The sequence below is a fragment of the Felis catus genome, assembly GCF_018350175.1.
Source record: "Felis catus isolate Fca126 chromosome E2 unlocalized genomic scaffold, F.catus_Fca126_mat1.0 chrE2_random_Un_scaffold_55, whole genome shotgun sequence".
Lineage (NCBI taxonomy): Eukaryota > Metazoa > Chordata > Mammalia > Carnivora > Felidae > Felis > Felis catus.
In genome coordinates, this window is record NW_025408521.1 from 49930 (window position 1) to 71083 (window position 21154).

Consider the following 21154-nt stretch of genomic DNA (forward strand, 5'->3'; position numbering starts at 1 on the left):
AAAAACCCACAGCTCATCTCATCCTCAATGGGTAAAAATTGAGAGTTTTTTTCCAAAGTCAGGGACAAGCTAGGAATGACCCCTCTCACCACTGTTATCCCACATAGTACGGGAAACCCTAACCACAGCACTCAGACGACAAAAAGAAATAAGAGGCATCCAAATCGGCAAGGAAGAAGTAGCACTTTCGCTGTTTGGAACTGACATGATAGGTTCTATAAAAAACATGAAAGGTTCCCTTAAAAATTGCTAGAATCGATATATGAATTCGACAGGTCACAATCTACAGAAATCAAGGAACATAGATGTATTGAATTTCTAACACAAATCATGAATTAACACAGAGAGAAAGTAAGGGATCAATCCCATTGACAGGCTCACAAATACCACAAGAAACCAGGCATACACCTAACCAAAGAGGTGAAAGACCTGTACTCTAAACGCTATGAAACACTGATGAAATAAATGGAAGAGGACACAAAGAAATGGACATACATTTCATGTTCATGGATGGGAAGCACAAAATACTGTTAAAATGTCTACACTCCTCAAAGCAATCTACACATATAATGAAATGAAGTGTGATAGGGATATCACACTCACAAAAGCATTTGTCACAGAACAAGAACAAATAATCTCAAAATGTGTATGGAATGACAAAAGTCCCCAAACAGCCAACACAAACTTGTAGAAGAAAAGCAAAGCTGGAGACATCACAATTCCAGACTTTCGGTTATATTACAAAGCTATACTGATCAGAACAGTATGATCAGTATGTCCGTACTGAACAGTACTGACAAAACAACAACAAAACATAACAACAACAACAAACTCATACGCATAGATCAATAGCATGGACACCCAGAAATAAACTCACACCTCTATGGTCAATTAATTCTCAACAAAGCAGGAAAGAACATCCAATGGAAAAAAAAAGATAGTCTTGGGACACATGGGTGGCCCAGTCACGAAAGCGTGTGATGGTGGGTTCAGCTCAGGTCATGATCTCAGGGCAGTGCAGAGCATGCGTGGGATTCTCTCTCTCCATATCTCTCTGCCCCTCTTCTGCATGCTCGCTCGCTCTCTCTCTCTCTCTCTCTCTCTCTCAAAAATAAATACATAAATTAAAAAAAAAGGCTCCTCAACATATGGTTTTGGAAAAACTGGACAGCAATCTGCAAAACAAAACAAAAACAACGTACCAATTTCTTACAACATACACAAAAATAAATCCAACATGGACAAAGACCTATATGTGAAACCTGAAACCATAAAAATCCCAGAGGATAACACGGGTAGTATCTTACTTGACATTGCCTGTACAAACGTCTTTGTAGATATATCTCTAGAGGTAAGGGAAACGCAAGCAAAAATAATGAGACTTTATAAAAATTAAAACCTTCCGTCACCAAGGAAATAATCAACAAAACGAAAACATCAACAGAATGATATTTGCAAACGACATCGGATAAAGGGTTAGTGTCCAAAATATATACAGTTATACAGCACGCAAAAAATGAGAAATCTGATTAAAAATGGGCAGAAGACACGAGCGGACATTTCCCGAAGGAAGACATATACATGGCCAAGAGACACATGAAAAAATGCTCAACAATACTGATCTTCAGGGACATACAATTCGAAAGTACAATGAGAGAACACATCACATCTGTCACAATGGCTAAAATCAATGAAGGATGACACAGCAGGTGTTGCCATGGATGTGGGGAAAGAATAACCCTCTTGCACTGTGGGTAGGAATGCAAACTGGTGCAGCCACTCTGGAAAACCACATGGAGATGTCAAAAACAAAACAAAACTGGAAATAGAAGTACCTTACAATCCAGCAACTTCACTACAAGGTATTTCCACAAAGAATACAAAATCTTCAAAGGGATACATGCACCGTGATGTTTACAGCAGCATTTTCTACAAAAGCCAAATGACAGAAACTATCCAAGCACCCATCAACTGATGAATAAATTGAGATGTGGTCTATGGAATGTAATATGATTTAGCCGTAAAAACGTGAAATCTTGCCATTTGCCACAAGGTGGATGGAGAGAGAGAATGTTATGCTGGGGGAAATAAGCCTGTCGGAGAAAGACAAATACCCAATGATTTCGCTAACACATGGCAAGAAAAAACAAAGGGGCAGGGGGAGGAGACAAACGGACTCTTAACTAGGAAAGGAACTGAGGAGTTCCACAGCGAGGTGAGGGAATGGGTGAAACAGCGGATGGGATGAGCACCGGGTGACGTGTGGAAGTGGTGCTCTATATTGGACACCTGAAACTAATATTACACTGTGTCTTCACTCAGTGGAATTTAAATTCAAAGATAACATAAGGTTACTGAGACTTACCTACCGGGTTTTCAGTAGTGTTCAATCACTTCACTAGGTTGGAAAAATAACCATGAAATTTTTAAAAAAGCATGTATGATATGTGGGACAGTTTGTGCCCTTACCTTGGCCTCTGGGTCCAGCAGGACTCGGAACATGGGTCCCAGCTCCTTCTTCTAGAAGGTCGTGAGACGAGCATTTCATGGATCCAAGTCCTACTTGAATGCAGCTCCCGTGCTTCTGAATTTCTGTTAGGGTTTCTTCCCGGAAACAAGCCTGGATCTGGAACAAATCATCGATTGCATCTATGAGGTGATGTCGTGGGACCCCGCAATCCACAAGTCCTTTAGTAAAATACGTCTTGTTCAAACAGTGTCCGGGAAGGGGTGGAATGAAACACGGGAACAGCCCAGAAAATGCAAAGGCCTGTGTAACTCAGCGACCAGCTTGACCAGGGAAGCCACCCGGCGCCCCCTCCTCAGCACTCAGTACAGCAAGGCAGCTTCTCTCTGGCGACTCAGGAGATGCCAAGTTGCTGCTAAGCTCCCAAGGTCTCCCCTGGGGCGGGTGGCAGAACCTGCTGGAAATGCAGCTCTCGTCTCTGTACTCAGGCACCAGCAGAGGCCTGAGTCCTCTGAGAGCAAGCAAAGCCCTTCCTGCTCTGAGGTGCCCTGGGTCAGAAAAGCAGATGGTGCGCCCTCTGCTGGCTATCACTGCCCAGCAGAGGAACCCGCCCCTCGGGGGTCTGTGGTTCTTGAGCTCTCTCTGCTGGCCATCATGGGAATTCCTCCAATGTTGAAGGCCCTGGTTGCTCAGCTGAGAGACCGAAGGTGCTCTGGGCAACTAAGCCTGTTCTCCTCGTTGGGAAGGTTTTAGTGACAGGGCCTGGGACCCAAAATCTTTTCCTTCTCTTTCTTGTGAGTGAAGAATGAAACCGAATTTATTAACGTAACGACATCATTTGTAATGTTTTAAGCAATATTCACAGAAAAATAGACCACCGATTTACACATGCTGAACAAGACGTAATTTTGTTTACCACCAAAATACTTAGGTTAGATAAAGAATGGACACCTTTGAGAGAGAGAGATACCGGCGTCCAGCTATGGAGTGAATGAGTCCTAGGGATACAAGGGACAGCCAATGGAATGGAGTCAATCTTGTAACAATATTGTTGCATGCTTTCACAGGATAGCTACACTTGTGGTTGAGTACAACATAATGTAGAGACATATGGAATGACTACAATGTATGCCTAAAACTAACACAACGAATATGTGAACAATATTTCAATTAAAAATAGACATCCTTTACACTATCTTTAATTTCTTCTTCTTTGCCACTAAACTATCCTTCCAGGGGCCCTTGGGTGGCTTAGTCGGTTAAGCGTCCGACTTTGAGTCAAGTCAGGATTTGGCAGTCCATGAGTTTGAGCCCCGCATCAAGCTCTGTCCTGAGAGCTCAGAGCCTTGAGCCTGCCTCATATTCGGTGTCTCCCACTCTATCCCCCTCCCCAGCTCGGGTTCTCTCAAAAAAAGAAACATTAAAAATGAAAAATCATTCCTCATTGAGAATCTGCGAATTTCCATTCATACCAGATTCTCTAACATCACCTTCCTGGTGTTGAAAGCTTATCTGAAAAGTCACGAATAACATCTTTGATGACACATATGTGACAACGTCAGAATGCAACTTACAGGGAGCTACACATCAGTTGTGAATTTACAGTGTGTATCCTTGGCTAATATTTCCAATGAAATGTGCTTTAGGGATACGGATGGATGAAATAATGTCCATCCGTCATATAGGTCAATTTCCTATAGGACTATTATGCCTTCAATGACTAATTGCCATCTCTTCAGAACTAAAAGAAAGCTGGGTCAAGAAAATGTCTTTGAATTTCATGTAAGAGAAGACTAGGGTGTTTGAAAGGGTCCACTTACCTTCTGGATTCCTCAGATTGGTTGTGGAGAGGAGGATAGCAACCTATGATTTGGATGCACACCGCTAGTCCCAGAGGGAGGATGTGTACCTTATTGTCAAATATTACTAGTCCACCTCTGCCAGGTCCAGACTGCAGGACCTGGGGGCAACGCAATGCCTGATGCCTGGGTTCAGAACTTGAGGAAGGCAGGCTGGCGGGGGAGGGGGGAAATCCAACAGAGCCTGGGGCACTGAGGGAGATGGCCCTGGGACACCTCCCCACAGGGCAGGCTATGGAGTTTACCTGCCAAAGAGCAGCACACTCTCCCTCAAGACATCCCTCTCCATGACAGAACGTGAGGCTGAACCTCACAATTCCAGAAGAAATGAGGGCGACCCATCTTTTCAATTCCAATGGCCTCTGCAGAACTTGGACCCAGGGATGTTGGAGTCTTGGGGCCATGGAACCCTGATGCCCATGATAGAAGCCCTTTCTGCCCCAGCACTCAGAGCCACTTCCTACATCCCCTCTCCCCTGGCCCATCTAACCGTGTCCACATACCAGACCAGGTCTCTACTTTCCTTCTTGTACTTCCTCTTTGTCTCTGTTTCTCTCTAACCACATCTCTCTCTATTTCTTCCTTTCACTCTCTAGGGAGTGGTGTATTATACTGTGCTAAACTTTGTTCTTATACTTGTGAATATCCAATGTTCCCAGCACCAGTTATTCAAAAGACTACTCTTCTCCACTGTGTATTATTGACTCCCTTGTCGAATACTAGGTGACTGTGATGCATGGGTTTAGTTTGGGCTCTCAATTTCTGTTCCATTGTCTTGTGTGTGTGCTTATGCCAGTGACATAATTGATTTCTTTGTGTTAGAATGACGCTTGAAATCAAGAAGGTGGATGCCTCCTGTTTTGTTCTTTCTTGCGTTGGCTACATGGGGTCTTTTTGTGGTTCCAAATAAATTTTAGGATATGATTTTCTAATTGCATAAATATTGCATCGGAGTCTTGATAGAGATTGCACTGAATCTCTAGATGGCTTTGGGTAATATGGACATTGTATCTGTATTAATTCCTCCGAAAGTTGGACATGGGATGGCTTTTCACTGACTTGTGTGTTCTCCCCTTTCTTTCACCCAAATTGAATTTCTTCCATTTCTGCACACAGGTTTTATAGTTTTCTGTAGAGAGATTTTCATTTCCTTGGCTAATGGTATTGCTATAATTTTTATTGTTTTTGATGCTATTGTAAATGGGATTGTTTTCTTTACTTCTTCTCAGATAATTGGGTTAGTGTATAGGAATGATACAGAATTTGATATGGTGACTTTATAGTTTGGAACTTCACTGCATTTCTTGATTAGATATTAATAGGTTCTTTTACATTAAACTTTTTATTTCAGTCCTTTACCTAGTTAAAAAAAAACACAACATGTTATTTGGGAATAGCTGACACACTACGTTACATGAGTTTCATATGAAAAACATAGTCATTGGCAAATGTATACATTCTGCTATGCTAATACAGGTGTAGCTATCATCTGTCACCATGCATCACTACTCCAGTACCATTCTCTATGTGCCCTATGCTATATCTTCTATCTGAGTCATTCATTGCATAACCAGAAGCCTGCATCATCCAATCCCCTTCACATATCTAGGGCATCCTTGTCTTGTGCCTGATCTTAGCGGAAAATCTTTAACAATTTCACTACTGAGTATGACATTAGCTGTTGGCTTCACATACATGGCCTTTGTTATGTTGAGATCGGACCCTTCTACACAGAATTTTAAAGAGATTTTTACCACAAATGGATACCAAATTTTCTCAGAACGCTTTTTCTGTGTCTATTGACATCATCACATGAGTTTCCTTTTTCCTTTTTAACATGCATTTATTTAGTTTAGTTTAAACGTATTTATGTGTTTTTTTAGTACTCATTTTTTCAAGTTTTTATTTAAATTCCAGTTGGTTAACATGCAGTGAAATGTTAGCTTCAGGTAAAGAATGTAGTCATCCATCACTTACATACAACACCCAGTGATCCTCACTACTAGTGCCCTCCATAGTCCATCACCCATTTAACCCATCTCCCTATGCCACCTCCATGGCGACGTCCCTGGACCGAACCCTAACCCAGGCTAAGGCTCTCCCACATGGGGACCCAATTCCAACATCTGACAACACCACGCACCTGGGGTCCATAAGCGATGCAGGCTGAATCGGCATGGAACCTAGAAGCTCACCATGTCATTTCCCAGGCCCGGCTGCAGCTACTAAGAGGATTCTGGAGGCCTCCTCGACCAGGGGCAAATCGTCGTCTGTGCCCAAGGCAGCCAAAGACAGATCCTGCACGGAACCATCCCTTGTGCCCTCAGTTCAGCCCTTTGGGGACACCACTGCCCTGCTGAGGGTTCGGCGCCTGGAGCCTGCGGGGACCTAACCCTAAACCTACCCTACCCCGAACCGGGACCCTCCACCGAAACCGAAGCCTGCCTTGATACCTAACCCTGGAATTGAGCTGACTTCTGGCATGGGCCCTTACTTCAGCCCTCGAGGGAGATCACAAGACTGGAGTCGCTTCGGCACAGGCTACGTCCGTGGACCGAACTCTAACAGAGCTAAGGCTCAGTCCCCATGGGGCCCCAATTCGAACGTCTGACAACACCACGGGCCTGGGGTCCAGAAGCGGTGCAAGCTGACTCAGCATGGAACCTGGAAGCTCACCATGTCGTTTCCGAGGCCTGGGTGCAGCAGTGCGAAAGGATTCCGGAGGCCTCCTCGACCAGGGGCCGATCGAAGTTTGTGGCCTTGGCAGCCAAAGACGGATCCTGACCGGCACCGTCCCATGTGCCCTCAACTCAGCCTTTCGGGGAGAACACTGCCCTGCTGTGGGTTCGGCGCCTGGAACCTCCTGGGACCTAACCCTAACCCTAACTCTACCCCGAACCGGGACCCTCCCCGAAACCTAAGCCTGCCTCGATCCCTAATCCTGCATTTGAGCCGCCTTCTGGCATGGGCCCTCACTTCGGCCCTCGAGGGAGATCACGAGACCGGAGTCGCTTCAGCCCTGGCGACGTCCCTGGCCCGAACCCTAACCCTAGCTAAGGCTCTCCCCTCATGGGGACCCAATTCCAACGTCTGACAGCATCACGCGCCTGGGGTCCAGAAGCGGTGCAGGCTGACTCGGCAAGGAACCTGGAAGCTCACCATGTCGTTTCCCAGGCCCGCTGCAGCTGCCCTAGAGGATTCCGGAGGCCTCCTCGACCAGGGGCTTAAGGACGCGTGTGGCTTTGGCAGCCAAAGAGGGATCCTGACCGGCACCGTCCCTTGTGCCCTCAACTCAGCCCTTCGGGGAGACCACGGCCCTGCTGTGGGTTCGGCACCTGGAGCCTCCTGGGACATAACCCTAACCTTACCCCTATCCCAAACCAGGAACCTCCACCGAAACCTAAGCCTGCCTCGATCCCTAACCCTGCAATTGAGCTGACTTCTGTCATGGGCCCTCACTTCAGCCTTCGAGGGAGATCATGAGACCAGAGTCACTTCGGCCCTGGCGACGTCCCTGGTTCGAACCCGAACCATAGCTAAGGCTCTCTCCCCATGGGGACCCAATTCCAACGTCTGACAACTCCACATGCCTGGGGTCCAGAAGCGGTGCAGGACGACTTGGCAGGGAACCTGGAGGACCACCATGTCGTTTCCCAGGCCCGGCTGCAGCTCGGGAGAGGATTCCGGAGGCCTCCTCGACCAGGGGTGATCAACGTGTGTGGCCTTTGCAGACAAAGCCGCACCCTGACAGGCACCGTCCCTTGTGCCCTCATCTCAGCCCTTGGGGAGACCACTGCCCTGTTGTGGGTTCGGCGTCTGGAGCCTCCTGGGAGCTAACCCTAACCCTAACCCTACCCCGAACCGTGACCCTCCACCGAAACCTAAGCCTGCCCCAAACCCTAACCCTGCAATTGAGCCACCTTCTGGCATGGGCCCTCACTTCACCCCTCGAGAGAGATCACTAGACGGGAGTCGCTACAGCCCTGGCAATGTCCCTGGACAGAACCGTAACCCTAGCTAAGGCTCTCTCCCCATGGGGACCCAATTCCAACGTCAGAAAATACCACGCGCCTGGGGTCCAGAAGCGGTGGAGGCTGACTCGCCATGGAAACTGGAAGCTCACCATGTCGTTTCCCATGCCCGGCTGCACCTGCCCGAGAGGATTCCGGAAGTCTCCTCGACCAGGGGCCGATTGAAGTTTGTGGCCGTGGCAGCCAAAGACAGATCCTGGCCGGCACCGTCCCTTGTGCCCTCAACTCAGCCCTTCGGGGAGACCACTGCCCTGTTGTGTGTTCGGTGCCGGGAGCCTCCTGGGAGCTAACCCTAACACTAACCGTACCCCGAACCGGGACCCTCCACCAAAAGTTAAGCCTGCTTCAATCCCTAACCCTGCAATTGAGCATCCTCCTCACCCGTGGCTGTCACTTACCATGGCTCATCATGGCTGATCCTCTCCGGGCCTCCTCACCAGGGGCTGCTCACCTCGGGCCTCCTCATCCGGGGCTGTCACTTACCATGGCTCATCATGCCTGAAGCCTCTCCCTGTACCTGAATGCAGCCTCCTGACCATGGGGTCTCAGCTAGGAAACTTCCAGGAAAGGTTCGAGTAGTGGGAGACACAGAATCCCATGCAGACTCTCCAGCGGCTGTGCAGTGAGCACAAAATCCCAAGCGAGACATATGCCTGAATCCCAAAAGCCAACAAACCTTGTGGGCTCAGGTCCGAAAGTCCCGGGTTAGGACCGAGGAATGCCAGACACAGAATCCCAAACAACTGCTATGAGCTGTGGCTTCCAGGCCCTTAGTCAATTACCATGGCTCACCATGGCTGAAGCCGCTCCCTGTACCTGAGAGAAAGGGGTCACAGAATACCAGAACCTGGGGTCTCAGCTTAGAATCTCCCGGAAATGGTCCCAGAAATCAGAGAGACACAGAAACCCAAGCAGCCCATCCAGGGATGTGCGCGAGCACAAAATCCCAAGGGAGACATAAGTTAGACACAAAAAACCCTGTGGTCTCAGCTCAGAAATTCCCGAGATAGGTCAGATGGATGCCAGACACACAATCCCAATCAGCTACTGTGAGACCCGGCTTCGAGGCCGGGAGTCAATTACCATGGCTTTCCACGGCTGAGGCCACTCCCTGTACCTGAGAGAATGGGGTCACACAATCACAAACACCGGCAGACCCTGGGATCCCTGCTCAGAAACTCCCGGGCAAGTTCCGAGGGATTGGAGACACAGAATTGGTAGTGGCCCTGCTCGCCCCGGGCCTCCAGGCTCACCCCGGGACTCCTCGCCCCGGGGCTGCTCGCCCAGGGGCTCCTCGCCCGGGGCTGCTTGCCCCGGGGCCTCCACGCCCGGGGCAGCCTGCTATGGCTCACTATGGCTGAAGCCGTTCCTGTACCTGAGAGAAGGGGTCTCACAAACACAAACACCCGCCAGGCTCTGGGTTCCCTTCTCAGAAACTCCCGGGGAAGTTCGGAGGGATAGGATGCACAAAATGGGTAGTGCTCCTGCTCGCCCCGGGCCTCCACGCCCGGGGCTGTATCTTACCATGGCTCATCAGGGCTGAAGCCTCTCCCTGTACCCGACAGAAATGGGTCAGTGTTTCTCACACAGGCTCCAGACCATGGGGTATGAGCTGAGAAACATACCCGGAAGTTTAGAGAAGTCGGAGACAAAGAATCCCAAGCAGCCCCTCCAGCGGCTATGCAGCGAGCACAAAATCCCAAAGAGACATATGCCTGAATCCTAAAAAGCCAACAAACCATTCCTCTCAGCTCAGAAACTCCCGGGATAAAACCGAGGGATGGGAGACACAGAATCCCAAACACCTGCTACGAGCCCCGGCCTCCAGGCCCTGAGTCATTACCATGGGTCACCATGGCTGAAGCCACTCCCTGTACCTGAGAGAAATGGGTCAGAGTATCCCACACAGCCTCCACACCATGGGGTCTCAGCTGAGAAACTTTGGGGGAAGGTTGGAGAAGTGGGAGACACAGAATCCCAAGCAGCCCCTCCAGAAGCTATGCAGCGAGCACAAAATCCCAAGGCAACATACGCCTGAATCCTAAAAAGCGAACAAACCCTTCCTCTCACCTCAGAAACTCCCAGGTTAGGACCGAGGGATGCGAGACCCAGAATCCCAAACACCTGCTACGACCCCTGGCCTCCAGGGCCTGAGTCATTACCACGGCTCAAGACGGCTGAAGCCGGTCCCTTTAACTGAGAGAAAGGGGTCAGAGAACACGAAACAGCCTCCAGACACTGGGGTCTCAGCTGAGAAACTCCCCAGAAAGGTCCGATGGTTTGGAGACAGAGAATAGGAAGTGCCCCGCTAGCCCTGGGGCCTCCTCGCCCGAGGCTGTCTCATACCATGCCTCATCATGCCTGTTGCCTTCCCCTGTACCTGAGAGAAACGGGTCACGGTATCCCACACAGCCTCCAGACCAGGGGGTCTCAGCTAAGAAACGTACAGGGAAGGTTGGAGAAGTGGGAGACAGAATCCCAAGTAGCCCCTCCAGGGGCTATGCAGCGAACTCAAAATCCCAAGGAAACATAGGCCTGAATCCTAAAAAGCCAACAAACTCTTCCTGTCAGCTCCGAAACTCCCGGGTTAGGACCGAGGGATGCGAGACCCAGAATCCCAAACACCTGCTAGGAACCCCGGCCTGAGGCCCTGAGTCATTACGATGGGACACCTTGGCTGAAGCCGCTCCCTTTACCTGAGAGAAAGGGGTCACAGAACCTGAAACAGACTCCAGACACTAGGGTCTCAGCTGAGAAACTCCCCGGAAAGGTCTGATGGATTGGAGACTAAAGATAGGAAGTGCCCCGCTCGCCCCAGGCCTCCTCTCCACGGGCTGCTCGCCCGGGGCCTCCTCACACGGGGCTGCTCGCCCCGGGCCTCCACGCCCGGGGCTGCTCGCCCCGGGCCTCCACGCCCGGGGCTGCTCGCTATGGCTCACTATGCTGAAGCGTTCCTGTACCTGAAAGATGGGCTCACACCAATACATACACCCGCCAGGCTCTGGGTTCCCTGCTCAGAAATCCTCGGGGAAGTTCGGAGGGATAGGTTGCACAAAATGGGTTGTGCTCCTGCTCGACCGGGGACTCCACGCCCAGGGCTGTATCTTACCATGGCTCATCAGGCCTGAAGCCTCTCCCTGTACCCCACAGAAACGGGTCAGTGTTTCCCACACAGCCTCCAGACCAGGGGGTCTCAGCTAAGAAACTTACGGGGAAGGATGGAGAAGTGGGAGACACAGAATGCCATGCAGCCCCCTCCAGCGGCTATGCAGCAAGCACAAAATCCCTAGGAGGCATATGCCTGAATCCTGAAAAGCCAACAAACCCTTCCTCTCAGCTCCGAAACTCCCGGGTTAGGACCGAGGGATACGAGACCCAGAATCCCAAACACCTGCTACGAGCCCCGGCCTCCAGGCCTTGAGTCATTCCCATGGCTCACCATGGCTGGAGCCGTTCCCTGTACCTGAGTTAAGGGGTCACAGAACCAGAAACAGTCTCCAGACACTGGGTTCTCAGCTCAGAAACTCCCCAGAAAGGTGGGAGGGATTGGGGACACAAAATGGGAAGGGCCCCTCTCGCCCCGGGCCTCCAGGCCCGGGGCTGCTCGCCCCGGGCCTCGACGCCCGGGGCTGCTCGCCCCGGGCCTCCACGCCCGGGGCTGCTCGCCCCGGGCCTCCACGCCCGGGGCTGCTCGCCCCGGGCCTCCACGCCCGGGGCTGCTCGCCCCGGGCCTCCACGCCCGGGGCTGCTCGCTATGGCTCACTATGCCTGAAGCCGTTCCTGTACCTGAAAGATGGGCTCACACCAATACAGATACCCGCCAGGCTCTGGGTTCCCTGCTCAGAAATCCTCGGGGAAGTTCGGAGGGATAGGTTGCACAAAATGGGTTGTGCTCCTGCTCGCCCGGCGCCTCCACGCCCGGGGCTGTATCTTACCATGGCTCATCAGGGCTGAAGCCTCTCCCTGTACCCCACAGAAATGGGTCAGTGTTTCCCACACAGCCTCCAGACCAGGGGGTCTCAGCTAAGAAACTTACGGGGAAGGATGGAGAAGTGGGAGACACAGAATGCCATGCAGCCCCCTCCAGAGGCTATGCAGCAAGCACAAAATCCCAAGGAGGCATATGCCTGAATCCTGAAAAGCCAACAAACCCTTCCTCTCAGCTCCGAAACTCCCGGGTTAGGACCGAGGGATACGAGACCCAGAATCCCAAACACCTGCTACGAGCCCCGGCCTCCAGGCCCTGAGTCATTCCCATGGCTCACCATGGCTGGAGCCATTCCCTGTACCTGAGATAAAGGGGTCACAGAACCAGAAACAGTCTCCAGACACTGGGTTCTCAGCTCAGAAACTCCCCAGAAAGGTGGGAGGGATTGGGGACCCAAAATGGGAAGTGCCCCGCTCGCCCCGGGCCTCCAGGCCCGGGGCTGCTCGCCCCGGGCCTCCAGGCCCGGGGCTGCTCGCCCCGGGCCTCCAGGCCCGGGGCTGCTCGCCCCGGGCCTCCAGGCCCGGGGCTGCTGGCCCCGGGCCTCCAGGCCCGGGGCTGCTCGCCCCGGGCCTCCAGGCCCGGGGCTGCTCGCCCCGGGCCTCCACGCCCGGGGCTGCTCGCCCCGGGCCTCCACGCCCGGGGCTGCTCGCCCCGGGCCTCCACGCCCGGGGCTGCTCGCCCCGGGCCTCCACGCCCGGGGCTGCTCGCCCCGGGCCTCCACGCCCGGGGCTGCTCGCCCCGGGCCTCCACGCCCGGGGCTGCTCGCCCCGGGCCTCCACGCCCGGGGCTGCTCGCCCCGGGCCTCCACGCCCGGGGCTGCTCGCTATGGCTCACTGTGCCTGAAGCCGTTCCTGTACCTGAAAGATGGGCTCACACAAACACAAACACCCGCCAGGCTCTGGGTTCCTTGCTCAGAATCTCCCGGGGAAGTTCGGAGGGATAGGATGCACAGAATGGATAGTGCTCCACTCGCCCCAGGCCTCCACGCCCGGGGCTGTATCTTACCATGGCTCATCAGGGCTGAAGCCTCTCCCAGTACCCGACAGAAACGGGTCAGTGTTTCCCACACAGCCTCCAGACCAGGGGGTCTCAACTAAGAAACTCACGGGGAAGGATGGAGAAGTGGGAGACCCAGAATCCAATGCAGCCCTCCAGGGGCTATGCAACAAGCCCAAAAACCCAAGGAGGCATATGCCTGAATCCTGAAAAGCCAACAAACCCTTCCTCTCAGCTCCGAAACTCCCGGGTTAGGACCGAGGGATGCGAGACCCAGAATCCCAAACACCTGCTACGAGCCCCGGCCTCCAGGCCCTGAGTCATTACCATGGCTCACCATGGCTGGAGCCTTTCCCTGTACCTGAGATAAAGGGGTCACAGAACCAGAAACAGGCTCCAGACACAGGGGTCTCAGCTCAGAAACTCCCCAGAAAGGTCCGAGGGTTTGGGGACACAAAATAGGAAGTGCCCCGCTCGCCCCGGGCCTCCAGGCCCGGGGCTGCTCGCCCCGGGCCTCCAGGCCCGGGGCTGCTCGCCCCGGGCCTCCAGGCCCGGGGCTGCTCTCCCCGGGCCTCCTCGCCCGGGGCTGCTCGCCCGGGGCCTCCACGCCCGGGGCGGCTAGCCGCGGGCCTCCTCGCCCGGGGCTGCTCCCCTGGGGCCTCCAGGAACGGGGTGGCTCACCCGGGGCCTCCATGCCCGGGGCTGCTCGCCCGGGGCCTCCTCACCTGGGGCTGCTCTCCCGGGGCCTCCAGGTCCGGGGCAGCTCGACCGGGGCCTCCTCGCCAGGGTCCTCGTCGCCCGGGGCCTGCTCACCCGGGGCCTACTCGCCCGGAGCTGCTCGCCCAGGGCCTCCAGACCCGGGGCTGCTCGCCCGGGGCCACCAGGCCCGGGGCTGCTCGCCCGGGGCCTCCTGGCCCGGGGCTGCTCGCCCGGGGCTGCTCGCCAGAGGCCTCCATATGCACGGCTGCTAGCCCGGGGCCTCCAGACCCGGGGAAAGTCGCCCTGGGCCTCCAGGCCCAGGGCTGCTCTCCCGGAGCCTCCTCGCCCGGGGCAACTCGCCCAGGGACTCCAGGCCCAGGGCTACTCGCCCGGAGCCTCCTCACCCGGGGCTGCTCGCCCCTGGCCTCCTCGCACGGGGCTGTCCCTTACCATGGCTCATCATGCCTGAAGCCACTCCCTCTACCTGAGAGAAACGGGTCAGAGTATCCCACACAGCCTCCAGACCATGGGGTCTCAGCTGTGAAATGTACTGGGAAGGTTGCAGAAGTGGGAGACACAGAATTCCAAGCAGCCCCTCCAGGGTCTATGCAGCGAGCACAAAATCCCAAGGAATTATATGGCTGAATCCTAAAAAGCCAACAAACCCTTCCTCTCAGCTCAGAAACTCCCGGGTTAGGACCGAGGGATACGAGACCCAGAATCACAAACACCTGCTACGACCCCCGGCCTCTAGGTTCTGAGTCATTACCATGGCTCGCCATGGCTGAAGCCCCTCCCTGTACCTAGAGAAAGGGGTCACAGGACCCGAAACAGCCTCCAGACACTAGGGTCTCAGCTGAGAAACACCCTGGAAATGTCCGATGGTTTGGAGACACAGAATGGGAAGTGCCCCACTCGCCCGGGGCCTCCTAGCCTGGGGCTGCTCAACCGGGGATGCTCGCCAGGGGACTCCATGCCCGGGGCTGCTAGCCCCAGGCCTCCTCGCCCGGGGCTGCTTGCCTGTGACCTCCAGGCGCGGGGTTGCTCGCCCAGGGCCTCCACGCCCGGGGCTGCTAGCCCTGGGCCTCCTCGCCTGGGGCTGCTCGCCTGGGGCCTCCAGTACTGGGGTTGCTCACCCGGGGCCTCCATGCCCCGGGCTGCTCGCCCGAGGCTTCCTCGCCTAGGGCTGCTCGCCCGGGGTCTCCTCGCCCGGGGCTGCTCACCAGAGGCCTCCAGATGCGGGGCTGCTAGCCCGGGGCCTCCTCGCCCGGGGCTGCTCGCCCCTGGCCTCCTCACACGGGGCTGTCTCTTACCTTGGCTCATCATGCCTGAAGCCTCTTCCTCTACCTGAGAGAAATGGGTCAGAGTATCCCACATAGCCTCCAGACCATGGGGTCTCAGCTGTGAAATGTACAGGGAAGGTTGCAGAAGTGGGAGACACAGAATTCCAAGCAGCCCCTCCAGGGGCTATGCAGCGAGCACAAAATCCCAAGGAATTATATGCCTGAATTTAAAAAAGCCAACAAACCCTTCCTCTCAGCTCAGAAACTCCTGGGTTAGGACCGAGGGATGCGAGACCCAGAATCCCAAACACCTGCTACGACCCATGGCCTGAGGCCCTGAGTCATTACGATGGCTCACCTTGGCTGAAGCCGCTCCCTTTACGTGAGAGAAAGGGGTCACAGAACCTGAAACAGCCTCCAGACACTAGGGTCTCAGCTGAGAAACTCCCCGGAAAGGTCCGATGGAATCGAGACACAGAATAGGAAGTCGGCACTCGCCCCGGACCTCCCGGCCTGGGGCTGCTCGCCCGGGGCCTCCTCGCACCGGGCCTGCTCGCCCCGGGCCTCCTGGCCTGGGGCTGTCTCTTATCATGGCTCATCATGCCTGAAGCCTCTCCCTCTACCTGAGAGAAACGGGTCAGAGTATCCCACACAGCCTCCAGACCATGGGGTCTCAGCTGTGAAATGTACAGGGAAGGTTGCAGAAGTGGGAGACACAGAATTCCAAGCAGCCCCTCCAGGGGCTATGCAGCGAGCACAAAATCCCAAGGAATTATATGGCTGAATCCTAAAAAGCCAACAAACCCTTCCTCTCAGCTCAGAAACTCCAGGGTTAGGACCGAGGGATACGAGACCCAGAATCACAAACACCTGCTACGACCCCCGGCCTCTACGTTCTGAGTCATTACCATGGCTCACCATGGTTGAAGCCCCTCCCTGTACCTAGAAAAAGGGGTCAGAGAACCCGAAACAGCCTCCAGACACTAGGGTCTCAGCAGAGAAACACCCTGGAAATGTCCGATGGTTTGGAGACACAGAATGGGAAGTGCCCCACTCGCCCGGGGCCTCCTCGCCCGGGGCTGCTCACCCGGGGATGCTCACCAGGGGCCTCCACGCCCGGGGCTGCTAGCCCCAGGCCTCCACGCCCGGGGCTGCTAGCCCCAGGCCTCCACGCCCGGGGCTGCTAGCCCCAGGCCTCCACGCCCGGGGCTGCTCGCCCCAGGCCTCCAGGACTGGGGTTGCTCGCCCGGGGCCTGAATGCCCGGGGCTGCTCGCCCGAGGCCTCCTCGCCTAGGGCTGCTCGCCCGGGGTCTCCTGCCCGGGGCTGCTCACCAGAGGCCTCCAGATGCGGGGCTGCTCGCCCCGGGCCTCCTCCACGGGGCTGTCTCTTACCTTGGCTCATCATGCCTGAAGCCTCTTCCTCTACCTGAGAGAAATGGGTCAGAGTATCCCACACAGCCTCCAGACCATGGGGTCTCAGCTGTGAAACATACGGGGAAGTTTGCAGAATTCGGAGACACAGAACTCAAAGCAGCCCCTCCAGGGGCTATGCAGCGAGCACAAAATCCCACGGAATTATATGGCTGAATCCTAAAAAGCCAACAAACCCTTCTTCTCAGCTCAGAAACTCTCGGGTTAGGACCGAGGGATAGGAGACCCAGAATCACAAACACCTGCTACAACCCCCGGACTCTAGGTTCTGAGTCATTACCATGGCTCACCATGGTTGAAGCCCCTCCCTGTACCTAGAGAAAGGGGTCACAGAACCCGAAACAGCCTCCAGACACTAGGGTCTCAGCTGAGAAACGCCCTGGAAATGTCCGATGGTTTGGAGACCCAGAATGGGAAGTACCCCACTCGCCGTGGGCCTCCTCGCCTGGTGCTGCTCACCCGGGGCTTCTCGCCAGGGGCCTCCTCGACCGGGGCTGCTCGCCTGGAGCCTCCACGCCCGGGGCTGCTAGCCCCGGGCCTCCTCAACCAGGGCTGCTCGCCTGGGGCCTCCACGCCCGGGGCGGCTAGCCGCGGGCCTCCTCGCCCGGGGCTGCTCGCCTGGGGCCTCCAGGAACAGGGTGGCTCACCCGGGGCCTCCATGCCCGGGGCTGCTCGCCCGAGGCCTCCTCACCTGGGGCTGCTCTCCCGGGGCCTCCAGGTCCGGGGCAGCTTGACCGGGGCCTCCTCGCCAGGGTCCTGGTCGCCCGGGGCCTGCTCACCCAGGGCCTCCTCGCCCAGGGCTGCTCGCCCAGGGCCTCCAGACCCGGGGCTGCTCACCCGGGTCCACCAGGCCCGGGGCTGCTCGCCCGGGGCCTCCTGGCCCGGGGCTGCTCGCCCGGGAACTCCTCGACCAGGGCTGCTCGCCCGGGGCTGCCTGGCCCGGGGCTGCTCGCCCGGGGACTCCTCGCCCGGGGCCGCTCGCCTGGGGCCCCCTGGCCCGTGCTGCTCGCTCGGAGCCTCCTCACCCGGGGCTGCTCGTCCGGAGCCTCCTGGCCCAGGGCTGCTCGCCCGGGGAATCCTCGCCGGAGGCTGCTCGCCAGAGGCTTCCATATGCAGGGCTGCCAGCCCGGGGCCTCCAGGCCCGGGGCTAGTCGCCCTGGGCCTCCAGGCCCAGGGCTGCTCGCCCGGAGCCTCCTCGCCCGGGGCAACTCGCCCCGGGACTCCAGGCCCAGGGCTACTCGCCCGGTGCCTCCTCACCCGGGGCTGCTCGCCCCTGGCCTCCTCGCACGGGGCTGTCCCTTACCATGGCTCATCATGCCTGAAGCCACTCCCTCTACCTGAGAGAAATGGGTCAGAGTATCCCACACAGCCTCCAGACCATGGGGTCTCAGCTGTGAAACATACGGGGAAGGTTGCAGAAGTGGGAGACACAGAACTCAAGCAGCCCCTCCAGGGGCTATGCAGCGAGCACAAAATCCCACGGAATTATATGGCTGAATCCTAAAAAGCCAACAAACCCTTCCTCTCAGCTCAGAAACTCCCGGGTTAGGACCGAGGGATAGGAGACCCAGAATCACAAACACCTGCTACAACCCCCGGACTCTAGGTTCTGAGTCATTACCATGGCTTACCATGGTTGAAGCCCCTCCCTGTACCTAGAGAAAGGGGTCACAGAACCCGAAACAGCCTCCAGACACTAGGGTCTGAGCTGAGAAACTCCCTGGAAATGTCAGATGGTTTGGAGACACAGAATGGGAAGTGCCCCGCTCGCCGGGGGCCTCCTCGCCTGGGGCAGCTCACCCGGGACTTCTTCCAGGGGCCTGCAAGCCCGGGGCTGCTAGCCCCAGGCCTCCTCGCCCGGGGCTGCTTGCCTGTGACCTCCAGGCGCGGGGTTGCTCGCCCAGGGCCTCCACGCCCGGGGCTGCTAGCCCTGGGCCTCCTCGCCTGGGGCTGCTCGCCTGGGGCTTCCAGTACTGGGGTTGCTCACCCGGGGCCTCCATGCCCGGGCCTGCTCGCCCGAGGCCTCCTCGCCTAGGGCTGCTCGCCCGGGGTCTCCTCGCCCGGGGCTGCTCACCAGAGGCCTCCAGATGCGGGGCTGCTAGCCCGGGGCCTCCTCGCCCGGGGCTGCTCGCCTCGGGCCTCCTCACACGGGGCTGTCTCTTACCTTGGCTCATCATGCCTGAAGCCTCTTCCTCTACCTGAGAGAAATGGGTCAGAGTATCCCACACAGCCTCCAGACCATGGGGTCTCAGCTGTGAAATGTACAGGGAAGGTTGCAGAAGTGGGAGACACAGAATTCCAAGCAGCCCCTCCATGGGCTATGCAGCGAACACAAAATCCCAAGGAATTATATGCCTGAATTTTAAAAAGCCAACAAACCCTTCCTCTCAGCTGAGAAACTCCCGGGTTAGGACCGAGGGATACGAGACCCAGAATCACAAACACCTGCTATGACCCCCGGCCTCTAGGTTCTGAGTCATTACCATGGCTCACCATGGTTGAAGCCCCTCCCTGTACCTAGAGAAAGGGGTCTAAGAACCCGAAACAGCCTCCAGACACTAGGGTCTCAGCAGAGAAACACCCTGGAAATGTCCGATGGTTTGGAGACCCAGAATGGGAAGTGCCCCACTCGCCCGGGGCCTCCTCGCCCGGGGCTGCTCACCCGGGGATGCTCGACAGGGGCCTCCAAGCCCGGGGCTGCTCGCCTGGGGCCTCCAGGACCGGGGTTGTTCGCCTGGGGCCTCCAGGACAGTGGCTGCTCGCCCGAGGCCTCCTCGCCTGGGGCTGCTCGCCCGGGGACTCCTCACCCGTGGCCTCTCGCCCGGGGCCTCCAGGCCTGGGGCTGCTCGCCCGGGGCCTCCTGCCCTGAGGCTGCTCGCCCGGGGCCTCAGCGCCCGGGGTTGCTCGCCAGGAGCCTCCAGGCCCGAGGCTGTTAGCCCGGGGCTTCCTCGCCCGAGGCTGCTCGATCGGGGCCTCCTCAACCGGGGCTGCTCGCCCGGGTGCTCCTCGCCCGGGGTTCCAGGCCCGTGACTGCTCAACCGGGGCCTCCTCCCCCGGGGCTGCTCGTCCGGTGCCTCCTCGCTCGGGGCTGCTCGCCAGGGGCCTCCTCTCCCGAGGCTGCTTGCCCGGGGGCCTCCATGCCCGGGGTTGCTCGACCGGGGCCTCCACGCCTGGGGCTGCTAGCCCCGGGCCTCGTCGCCTGGGGCTGCTCGCCTGGGGCCTCCATTCCCGGGGCTGCTCGCCCAGGGCCTCCTCGCCCGAGGCTGATCGCCTGGGGCCTCCAGGTCTGAGGCTGCTCGCCCGAGGACTCCAGGCCCGGTGCTGCTCGCCCGGGGCCTCCTGGCCCGAGACTGATCGCCCGGGGCCTCCAGGCCCGGGGCAGCTTGACCGGGGCCTCCTCGCCCGGGGCCTGCTCACCCGGGGTCTCCTCGCACGGGCATTCTCGCCCGGGGCCTCCAGGCGCGGGGCTGCACGCCCGGGGTCTCTAGGCCCGGGGCAGCTCGCCCTGGGCTTCCAGGCCCAGTGTTGCTAGGTCGGCGCCTTTTCGTCCGAGGCTGATCGCCCGGGCCTACAGGCCTGGGGCAGCTCGACCGTGGCCTCCTCGCCTGGCGCCTTCTCGCCCGAGGCTGCTCGCCCGGGCCTCCATGCCCGGCGCTGCTCACCCGGGGCCTCCTCGCCCGAGACTGATCGCCCGGGGCCTACTCGCCCGGGGTTGCTCGCCCGGGGCCTCCAGGCGCGGGGCTGCACGCCCGGGGCCTCTAGGCCCGGGGCAGCTCGCCCTGGGCTTCCAGGCCCGGTGTTGCTAGGTCGCCGCCTTCTCGCCCGAGGCTGATCGCCCGGGCCTACAGGCCTGGGGCAGCTCGACCGGGGCCTCCTCGCCCGAGACTATTCGCCCGGGGCCTCCTCGCCCGGGGTTGCTCACCCGGGGCCTCCAGGCCTGGGGCAGCTCGAACGGGGCCTCCTCGCCCGGGGCATCCTCGCCTGGGGTTACTCGCCTGGGGCCTCCAGGCGCGGGGCTGCACACCGGGGCCTCCAATCCCGGGGCTGCTCGCCCGGCGCCTCCCCGTCCGGGACTCCTCTCCCGGGGCTTCAGCCCTCAACTCAGCCCTTCGGGGAGACCACTGCCCTGCTGTGGGTTCGGCGCCTGGAACCTCCTGGGACCTAACCCTAACCCTAACCCCACCCCGAACTGGGACCCTCCCCCGAAACCTAAGCCTGCCTCGATCCCTAATCCTGCATTTCAGCCGCCTTCTGGCATGGGCCCTCACTTCAGCCCTCGATGGAGATCACGAGAACGGAGTCGCTTCGGCCCTGGAGACGTCCCTGGCCCGAACCCTAAGCCTAGCTAAGGCTCTGCCCTCATGGGGACCCAATTCCAACGTCAGACAGCATCACGCCCT

At 57.3% G+C, this 21154-nt stretch overlaps 1 long non-coding RNA gene across 1 annotated transcript in view; it reads right to left on the reverse strand.

Moving 5' to 3' along the window:
• Positions 1–1867: 1867 nt before the first annotated feature.
• The window catches only part of LOC123383640, a 36793-nt gene continuing 17506 nt past the window's right edge, over positions 1868–21154 (reverse strand). The window contains exons 2-3 of the long non-coding RNA XR_006593553.1: positions 2470–2626; positions 1868–2093 (exon numbers count right to left, since the gene is read on the reverse strand). This is a non-coding gene — a long non-coding RNA (uncharacterized LOC123383640). The remainder of the gene's footprint in view (positions 2094–2469; positions 2627–21154) is intronic.